Source organism: Oncorhynchus kisutch, linkage group LG14 (genome assembly GCF_002021735.2).
Source record: "Oncorhynchus kisutch isolate 150728-3 linkage group LG14, Okis_V2, whole genome shotgun sequence".
In the NCBI taxonomy this organism is placed as follows: domain Eukaryota; kingdom Metazoa; phylum Chordata; class Actinopteri; order Salmoniformes; family Salmonidae; genus Oncorhynchus; species Oncorhynchus kisutch.
Window position 1 is genome coordinate 57,893,704 of NC_034187.2, and position 11,037 is coordinate 57,904,740.

Sequence of the window (11,037 nt, forward strand, 5' to 3'; positions counted from 1 at the left end):
AATAATTTTGATAAAACAAAAGGTTAAATTACTACACACCACAGTAGGTTGGAAGTATCTTAATTGGGGAGAACGGGCTCGTGGTAATGACTTGAGCGGAATCAATGGAAAGGTATCAATTACATCAAACATGGTTTCCAGGAGTTCGATGTCATTCCATTTGCTCCGTTCCAGCCATTATTGTGACCCTCAGCAGCCTCCACTGCTACACACCTTTATAGGGTTGGAGTTGGGGTTAGTGTTCCCACTTGGCCATGTCTCCATGTTACTGTTCACGGAAAACAGAAGGAAGACAGAGGCAACCACCTATGCTAATTAGCTATCTAGCATGCTCCAAACACCTGTGTGTAAGTGTAACTCGGGAAGTGTAGTTTCGTCAGATGGACGCATCCGTAGCTGTATGGATCTATGCAAAAATGCTACAGTAAGTGTGTCTTTTTTTATTTGAAGGATTATTTCTCGCTGATGAAATATAAGGGCAATATGTTACGAAAGCCGCATTGCAAGCAATGATTATTGAAGTTTCTAAAAGTTAAAAACAGCATTGGGATTGTAGTTCACAAGTCAGTCTTGGGCGAAGCTAATCGCTGAAAACTGTGGGGAGAAGGCAGAATGCCGCCTAAAGTTTTTGAGAGCTACAGGGAAACCAAACCAGCCGCGGAAATGGTAGAAAAATGACCCACGCAGCTTAATTTAAGGATCTCTACAGAACGGTGTCCCACCCTCGGGATGGTTGAGCTAATATGTGATTATCATTAGTATGGCGTTTGTACTTAACAAGAACATTTCCCAGGACAGAGACATAGCTGATATTGGCAGAAAGCTTAAATTCTTGTTAATCTAACTGCAATGTCCAATTTACAGTAGCTATTACAGTGAAAGAATACCATGCTATTGTTTGAGGAGAGTGCACATTTATGAACTTGAAAAGTTATTAATAAACCAATTAGGCACATTTGGACAGTCTTGATACAACATTTTGAACAGAAATACAATGGTTAATCGGATCAGTCTAAAACTTTGCACATACACTGCTGCCATCTAGTGGCCAAAATATAAATTGCACCTGGGCTGGAATAATACATTAAGGCCTTTCTCTTGCATTTCAAAGATGATGGTACAACATTTTTATTTTACCAGATCAAAATGTTCTTTTACCAGATCTGTTATATTCTTCTACATTCGTTTCACATTTCTACAAACTTCAAAGTGTTTCCTTTCAAATGGTATCAAGAATATGCATATCCTTGCTTCAATGTCTGAGCTACATGCAGTTAGATGTGGGTATGTCAATTTAGGCGAAAATTAAAAAAAAGGGGCGGATCCTGAAGAGGTTCAAGGAGAGACAAATGAAGGTGTGGGGATGAAATAGAACAATGTCTTCCCAAGAAGAGTGCATGTCAAGATCCAACAGTTTTGTGCCTTTCCGAACCTCTGGGAATTTGCAGACAAAATCATTAGCATAAATGACTTGTTTAGTTGTTGATCTTCACCGACTGGATGAACCAAGCACTGCTTCAGTCACAGGTGAAAGGGTTATCTTGCATTTTCAGGAAATTTAAGGCAGGAAGAGAACATATCACTGTCTCAATCTCTGTAACCTCATTCTTATATACTGATCAAAAATATGAATGCAACATGCAACAATTTCAAAGATTTTACTGCGTTACAGTTCATGTAAGGAAATCAGTCAATTTAAATAAATTCATCAGCCCCTAATCTATGGATTTCACATGACTGGGAATACAAATATGCCTCTGTTGGTCACAGATACCTTACAAAATAGGGGTGTGGATTAGAAAACCTGTCAGTATCTGGTGTGACCACCATTTACCTCATGTCAGCACACATCGCCTTCACATTGCTTTGATCAGGCTGTTGATTGTGGAATGCCATCATCAATGGCTGTGCAAAGTTGCTGGATATTGGAACAGGTTGTCGTACACGACAATGGACCTCATTGATGAAATGCAATTGTGTTCATTGTCCATATTTTATGCCTGCCCATAACATAACCTCACTGCCACCATGTGGCACTATGTTCACATCGTTGACATCAGCAAACCGCTTGCCCACACGACGCCTTACACGTGGTCTGCAGTTGTGAGGCCAGTCAGTTGCATGTTCTGCCAAATTCTCTAAAATGACGTTGGAGGCAGCTTATGGTAGAGAAATTAACATCCAATGCTCTGGTGGACATTCCTGCAGTCAGCATGCCAACTACATGCTCCCTCAATTTGGACCATGCCTCAGGACTACCTGGCATGATGACTCCTTGCGGTCCCCAGTCCACCTGGCCGTGCTGCTGCTCCAGTTTCAACTGTTCTGCCTGCGGCTATGGAACGGTCTGGTCACCCCTCAGACCCTGGTTCCTCTCTAGGTTTCTTCCTAGGTTTCTGCCTTTATAGGGAGTTTTTCCTTGCCACCGTGCTTCTACATCTGCATTGCTTGCTCTTTGGGGTTTTAGGCTGGGTTTCTGTATAAGCACTTTGTCATCTGCTGATGTAAAAAGGGCTTAATAAATACTGTTGATTTTAGGAAATTCTATTCCCTCCTTAATCCTCCACCCCGTCCTCCTCCCTCTCTGTGGACAACTTTGTCAGCCACTTTGAAAAGGTTGACGACGTCCGCTACTCATTCACTCAGCCTATTGAATCCACTGGTCTCACTCACCCGGAATTACCCTACGCCTTCACCTCTTTCTCGCCTATCTCTCCAGGTGAAATGAAGTGAGGTCTGGCCACCCGATAAACTGTCCGACACCATCTCCGACCACACCCCCCCCCCCCCCCCCCCCCTCACTTCAGACGATCTCTGGAGATCATCTTCCATTCCTAATATCCCTCATCAACTAATCCTTGACCGCTGGCTGCGTTCCCTCTGACTTCAAAATGTCCCGAGTCGCCCCTCTCCTCAACTCATACGAAATAAAAAAACTATAGACCTGTATCCCTTTCTTTTCGTTCAACACCTGAGTGTGCTGTCTCTGATAACATTTCTTGTTACCTCTCTCAGAACGATCTTCTTGACCCCAACCGCCCTCCCAGAGTGCAAAGAACCTTGACATGACCCTGGACAACACCCTGTCTCTGCAAACATGATAGCAGTGACTTGCTCGGGTCAACATCCATAGAGCACAACCCTACCTCACAGATGAAGTGGCGCAGGTCCTATTCCAGGCACTTGTCCTCTCCTGTCTGGACAACTGCAACTCATTGTTGGCTGGACTCCCCGCTTGTGCCATTAAACCCCTGCAACTTATCCAGAACGCTGCAGCCTGGTTTTCAACCTTCCCAAGTTCTCTTATGTTACCCCACTCCTCCGCACACTCCACTGGCTTCCAGTCGAAGCTCACATCCACTATAAGACCATTGTGCTTACCTACAGAACAACAAGAGGAACTGCCCCTCCCTACCTTCAGGCTATGCTCAAACCCTACACCCGAACCCGAGCACTCCGTTCTACTCACACGGGAGGGCAGCTCCCACTCAGCCCAGTCAAAGCCCTTCTCTGTCCTGGCACCCCAATGGTGGAACCAGCTTCCTCCTGAAGCTAGGACAGCAGAGTCTCTGCCCATCTTCCGAAAACATCTGAAACCCTACGTCTTCAAACAGTATCTTAAATAAACCTCCTCCTCACCTCAACCCTGAACCAGCACTGATAGCTACTTTATTCTGGAAATATTTATTTTCTATGCATGTGAAATGTGGTTGTCCCACCTAGCTAGCTTAAGATAAATGCACTAACTGTAAATTGCTCTGGATAGGAGCGTCTGCTAAATGACTCAAATGTAATGACATTTTTGTCCATAATGGGGCCAGAGTCTGAATTAATTTGTTGGTGCAGAGAGGAGGAAGTGCAATCCTTTAGAGATTTGACAGTTTTCCAGAATTTAGCCGGGTTCCCCCAATCAGAATTAGTGGTTACATAACAATCTGATCAAAAATCGGATTATTAAATCGGTCTTACATATTGATTTCTCAGTTGCCTAAAAGATTACCAATCCGGGCCTAAACTTGTGTTCCTGGACTTCACCCAGGCAACATTTCTCTTTTATAAATGATTTCGAATGCCTCGTTAACTCCTGAATTATCCGATCTACCGTTCACTCTGAGTTTTGAAGGAGGCATGATTATCTACAATAGTATTTTAGACATTAGCAAAAAATATTAAAGCTAAATCCGATTCAACGATAGCTGAGATAAAGATAATGTAAAAAGCTTGGTCACTAAAGTTTTTAAAGTTCCTCTTAGTGTTGACATGAGGCTTTGATTTATGCATTTTCACATCTCTGACAGACAACTGGGCAATGGTCACTAAAGTCCAGTTGGAAAAACCCACTAGCAACATACTGAACAAAAATATCGATGCAACCGCGGAGGCTGCTGAGGGATGAACAACTCATAATAATGTCCAGAATGGAGTAAATGGAATGGTATCAAATATATTTTAATGTGTTTGATTTCATTCACTCCATTCCAGCCATTCCACTCAATTTCAGCCATTATTATGAGCCGTCCTCCCCTCAGCAGCCTCCACTGAAACTTTGTGCAGAAATTCTTCAGTTGTTCAAACACAAACTGTCAGAAACCATCTCAGGGAAGCTCATCTGCGTGCTCGTCTTCCTCACCGGGGTCTTGACCTGATTGCAGTTCGGTGTCGTAACCGACTTCAGTGGGAAATTGCTCACCTTCAATGGCCACTGGCACGCTGGAGAAGTGTGCTGTTCACGGATGAATCCCGGTTTCAACTGTACTGGAAGGATGGCAGACAGCATGTATGGTGCCCGCGGGGTTATGGTAAAATTGAATGCACAGAGATACCGTGACGAGATTCTGAGGCCCATTGTCGCACCAGTCATCACCTCATGTTTCAGCATGATATTGCACGGCCCCATGTCACAAGGATCTGTACACAATTCCTTGAAGCTGAAAATGTCCCAGTTCTTCCTATGGAAACCATCCACACTCACTAGACACGTCATCCATTGAGCATGTTTGGGATGCTATGGATCGACATGTACGACAGCGTGTTCCAGTTCCCACCCATATCCAGCAACTTCGCAGACATTGAAGAGGAGTGGGACAAAATTCCACAGGCTACAATCAACAGCCTGCGAAGGACAGGTGTCGCGCTGCATGAGGCAAATGGCGGTCACACCAGATACCCGATTGGTTTTCGGATCCATGCCCCTACCTTTTTTTTAAAGGTATCTGTGACCACACTGTATTCACAGTCATGTGCAATCCATAGATTAGGGCCTAATGAATGTATTTCAATGGACTGATTTCCTTACATAAACTGTAACGCAGTAAAATATTTGAAATTGTTGGATGTTGTGATTTTATATTTTGGCTCAGTATATTTATTTGGAGTATTCGTCAAAATAAGATCCATTAAGGTAGATTTCAATGGATGTTTAGGATTCGGCAGTGTAGCCTCAGTTATCACCTGAGGCAGTTTTAGCTCAGAGCAAATATCTTTCAGCGTATCTGACACTGACATCCTCCAATCAATATTATAAATCGCCCATAATCAGTAAATCAGACCATACATGGAGAGCAATTCAGAAAAAGTAAGGGAGACAAGGGAGGGCGATACACCCCTACTAGTTTCAGCTGGTTATTATGACCAAGGCCCACGTTAAGAACAAGACAATCAAACTGCTTAGTGACCGAGGTAGCAAGAGATCCAGACACATTTAAATTGTCCTTCATAAATATGGAAACACCGATATCTGTCAATTCTGTCCGATCTGTAAACATAACCAGTTAGACAGAACTATTCAACCAAGTTTCAGAAATGATCAAAATGTCCACATTTGGATTGAGAAACCATAACTCTAGATTGATAAGCCAAAAATCTTTAATCAAATGAATATGTACAAATTCAAGACCACAGCTACGGGATTTCAGGTCAGATGGAGTCTCTAATACAAGCATGCTATGATCAGTAGCTAATGTAAGGAGTGACGCTGGAGAGGAGAAGCGGGTACGGGGAGTCAAACATTTTAATAGGGAACAGACATAGAACAAGACAGGAACAGCGTCAGAACACAGGTCGGTGCTGCGGAAGCGAAGTGGCCTGGGCCTTACTGAAACCCTCCCGGAGGTCCTGTTACTCTACAGGGCTGGCGGAGAGATCCGGACAATTTCCAAACCCCCAGGAAGATGTCCCGAGGCAGGCAAAGCTGACTTCAGGCAATGAGTGTGGCAGGACGGGCTTCAGCGCACGATGGCACCAGTAGCCCAGTTAATGGATGGATTGTGTCGCTAGAGCCAAGAGAATCCCAATAGCACGGGAACCTGCGGAGACTCAACTAGCCGGAATTGGATTGTCTCGCTCTGGTTCCCTGACACTTGTAGGTTGATGGGGGTGGTATGGTGGGTGACCTGGCCTAGAGAGAGCCCGTCCAGTGCTCTAACATCTATAGGAATGGAGAGGGGTTGAGTGGGGATGCCCAGCACTGACGCCAGGGTAACGCCCATAAGACTCACATCAGCCCCCGAGTCGATGAGTACCTGCGGAGTCTTGGACTGGTCTCCCCCACCGCGGGGTGGCATGGAGAGGGGGGGCAAGTAGGGGGAGAAGCAAAATTATCCTTAAGACCCACCAGAGTACTCATTCCTACCAATGAGCTAGGTCTCTTGAAGGGACAGGTAGACACAATGACCGGCAGTACCGCAATACAGACAACTCTGGGTGTTAAGTCTGCGTACGCGTTCGGCTGGAGACAGCCTAGTCCTGTCGAGCTGCATGCTTTTTCCTTTTCTCTGTTTTTGCTAGTCCTCCCGGTTTTGATCCTTGCCTGCCTTGACTCTGAACCTGCCTGACCATGCTGCCTGCCCTGACCTCGAGCCTGCCTGCCACTCTGTACCTCCTGGACTCTGACCTTATTATCTTTTGCCTGTCCATGACCATTCTCTTGCCTGCCCCTTGGATTATAATAAATATCAGAGACTTGAAACAACTGCCTCCAGTGCTTGCATCTGGGTCTCGTCCTGTGCCCTTATAGTAACAGCTACATCTCAACATCAACTGTTCAGAGGAAACTGTGTGAATCAGGCCTTCATGGATAAATTGCTGCAAAGAAACTGCTACTAAAGAACACCAATAATAAGAAACATGAGCAATGGATATTAGACCGGTGGAAATCTGTCCTTTGGTCTGATGAGTCCAAATTTGAGATTTTTGGATCCAAGCGGATCCAAGCGTGTCTTAGGCAGAGTAGGTGAACGGATGATCTCCACATGTGTGGCTCCCACTGTGAAGCATGGAGAAGGTGTGATGGGGTGGGGGTGCTTTGCTGGTGACACTCAATTTTTTTATTTATTATTCAAGGCACACTTAACCAGCATGGCTACCACAGCATTCAGCAGCGATACCCCATCCCATCTGGTTTGCGTCATTTGTTTTTCAACATGGCAATGACCCAAAACACACCTTCAGGCTATTTGACCAAGGAGAATGGAGTGCTGCATCAGATGACCTGGCCTCCGCAATCACCTGACCTCAACCCAATTAAGATGGTTTGGGATGAGTTGGACCGCAGAGTGAAGGAAAGCAGCTAACAACTGCTCAGCAAATGTGGGAACTCCTTCAAGACTGTTTGGAAAAGCATTTCAGGTGACTACCTCATGAACCTGGTTGAGAGAATGCAAAACTGCCATCAAGGTAAAGAGTGGCTACTTTGAAGAATCTCAAATATATTTGGATTTAACACTTTTTGCTTACATGATTCCATATGCGTTAGTTCATAGTTATGATCTCTTCACACAAATTTACAAAGCCAAATATACACTAGTTGCTTATCAGGATGACATTGAGTGGCCTAGTCATAGATTTAAGTAAAAACTATAACAAGACTTGAAAATGGCTGTCTAGCAATGACTTGACAGAGCTTGAAGAATTTTATAAAGAATAATGGGCAAATGTTATAAAATCCAGGTGTGTCCTGCGAATACAACTATAGAGAGAATATTGGAGTTGAACTAGCTTCCTAGAGGTGCAATTTCAGATGTATATGCAATCATTCATGACTTACAGAACCCTTCTTTGGTGCCTTTAAAGACTCGATGGGAAAAGGATTTGGGGGAGGAACTTGGGGAAGACGCCTGGGAATCTGTGCTGAACAGGGTGCACTCGTCCTCTTTTAGCACTAGACACAGCCTCATTCAAGGGGGCCAAACTTGGAAGAATAGTCTCTGATTTTCATCCTACCTGTGTCAGATGTAAAAATGGAACCAGCCACACTGTTGCATATGTTTTGGGGCTGTCATAAACTGTCAGGTTTGATGAAATATTTAAATGTTTCTGATATATATGACACTTATAGATCCATCTCCCCTTACAGCCCTTTTTGGAGTACTGCCCATGGGTACCCCCCTATCAAGAATCCAGTCGGACACCGTTGTTTATACAACTCCTTTAGCTAGACGGCTAATACTACAGAACTGGAAGACTGCAGCTCCCCCATCTTATAAATATTGGGTGAGGGATGTGTTGTGCTCTCTGAAACTAGAGAAAATTTTATTAAATTCATGTGGGAACCCCAAACTGTTTAATGAGGCTTGGGCTCCATTCCGGTCTTACTTTAAACAGTCCATCCTCTGATGGCATTCCTATTAAAACTAAAATAAGGTCCATGTGCTTATTGATTTTGACCCACGGATGCCTTGTTCATCTTGCCCGGGCAGAGACTGAAGTGTGAGCTTGTTTTTCCCAGTTATTTTTACATTTTGTTCACGCCTACATGAATAATCATTCTATTTTTTTTTGGGTCCAGTGGATGGTCGGTCTGTGGCCATGACTGTCTGTGAGTGGTTGCATTTCTCCACCCTTATCCCTTGACTGTTTACAGGAACAATGGTGAGGTGTTTGCTCTGTCCCTGTACTATAGATTGCCCTTTAACCTTTGTAGCCTTCTCCCTGGTGTGTTTAACTTGTCTAAAGGACAATATCTTTAAAGCAATTTTTTTATTTGTATTTTTTTCTAGTTGAGTATATTATTTATTGCTTTGTGTTGTATGTGTGTGTGTAAAACTCAGAGTTAAAAAAATACAGGTGTGTAAAGCTCTTAGAGACTTACCTAGAAAGACTGACAGCTGTGATTGCTGCCAAAGGTGATTCTAACATGTATTGATTGATTTCAGGGGGATGAATTTAATTTAAAAAAAATAAAAAATTCTTACACTTTGACATGTGTTTTGATTGGTGACAAAAAAATCAATTTTGACTAAATGTGGAAAAAGTCAAAGGTTGCGAATCCTCTAAGGGCACTTTACATTTTTGTGAATTAGATTTATTTGCTCTAATTCAAAACTTCAATTTTCACCTAAAATGACATACCCAAATCTAACTGCCTGTAGCTCAGGCCCTGACGCAAGGATAGGCATATTTTTTTTGTACCATTTGAAAGGAAACACTTAAGTTTGGAAATGTGAATTAAATGTAGGAGAATAACACAATAGACCTGGTAGAAAATACAAAGAAATAAACACTTTTTTTTCTTTCTACCACCATCTTTGAAATGCAACCGAAAGGTCCCAATCTAGCCATCACTCTGGTTGTAATTCCGATGGTGTTCATAAGCGAGCAGCAGTGCATTTGCAAAGTTTCAGACGGATAACTTCAACTATGAGCAAGCTACATGGCAAATCGTGAAGGAGACATTTACATTACGTTTTTCTGCAAGAATATCATCAAATCTGTAAACTTGGACTTTGATTTAGCTTTTCCAGTATTAGTAGCCATATTGTAAGTTGAACATTTGCAAAACACCCAGTTTTCATAACTTCATAACTCTCCATATTCTTGTAATTTTTGTCCAAAAGTAAAAGGCTTGCTGCCGCACAAGGTTAGCAGCAACATTTTGCGACATATACGCATTCTTCTGTAAAGCACAGTTAATTGGCTATCTAGCTAGCTTTGTTTGACCCCGATTGGTGCTTATTTGACAGTTAGTCAATCAAGTGAAGACCGCAATAGCATGGCATTTTCTCACAGTAATAGCTACTGTAAATTGACAGTGCAGTTATATTTACAAGAATTTAAGCTTTCTGCCGGTATAAGACACTTATATGTACCGACATTTGTTTCACTAACATCTGCGATCGTGACACGGCGCTGCATGATTTACAACTGTCCCGTTGACGGGACGCCTATTTAACTAGGCAAGTCAGTTAAGAACAAATTATTGTTAAAAATGACGGCCTGCACATAGGAAGAATATGTCCAGACCAGATAGTCTGTATTGAGCTTCTTCTTAGTGCCTCATTGAGGAATTAAGAAGAAGCTCAATACAGACTAACTCATTTGTTCTGCTTGCATGTTTGTGTTTTTTCTCTGAGCCTCTGTCTGTTACAGTTGATATGACTTTAACCCCCTGCCATCGCTAGACTGAAGCTTCTTCCCCGGTATGCCCTGGCTGCTGTGTCAACCACAGCCCGAGCTCGATCTGGCCATGACTGCCAACTGTTCCAGCCTCTGTCAGAGTTCCCAATTGGATGGGACCTTCATTGGATTGGACGCTTAAGACCACATCAGCCTGCTTCCATTGGATTCCTAAACCGATGCAGGGACTGGTCTCTTGACATGGACAGAATCTGAACATTCAGCTCACTTGCCAGAGAGAAATAGACTCCTCATTTGGTTCCTTTTCCTTTCATGTTTCATTGTTAAATCTGTGGGAAAGTATCTGCCTTGTCAGCCGATTATTTAAGTGCTGTGTGACAAACTTTTTTCAAATTGCTACACAGTACAAATAAAAGCAGTCAGTGTCTTTGAGCTGTTTTTTTTTTACTGTGTTTGTACGTGTTTGTAGTTACTCTATCCCCATTATTTCAAGATTATATACTGTAACGATGGACATTTTGTAACCTGTAGATTAAACTACAAGTATGTGGGTTGTTGTGCCCTACTATGATACAAAATGCAATTGTATGCATAGACTGCCCCACTTGTAAGGTCTAAATAACTAAACATGGCAAGTTCATCGGCTAAAATGACAAAGAACAATAACACATTGCTATTAACTCA

At 43.0% G+C, this 11,037-nt stretch overlaps 1 long non-coding RNA gene across 1 annotated transcript; it reads left to right on the top strand.

Moving 5' to 3' along the window:
- The first annotated feature begins 167 nt into the window (after positions 1-167).
- LOC116353404 (uncharacterized) lies at positions 168-10,931 on the top strand. Its single transcript, XR_004202860.1, has 2 exons — positions 168-424; positions 10,366-10,931. It is a non-coding gene; the product is annotated as an uncharacterized LOC116353404 (long non-coding RNA).
- The last annotated feature ends 106 nt before the right edge of the window (positions 10,932-11,037 follow it).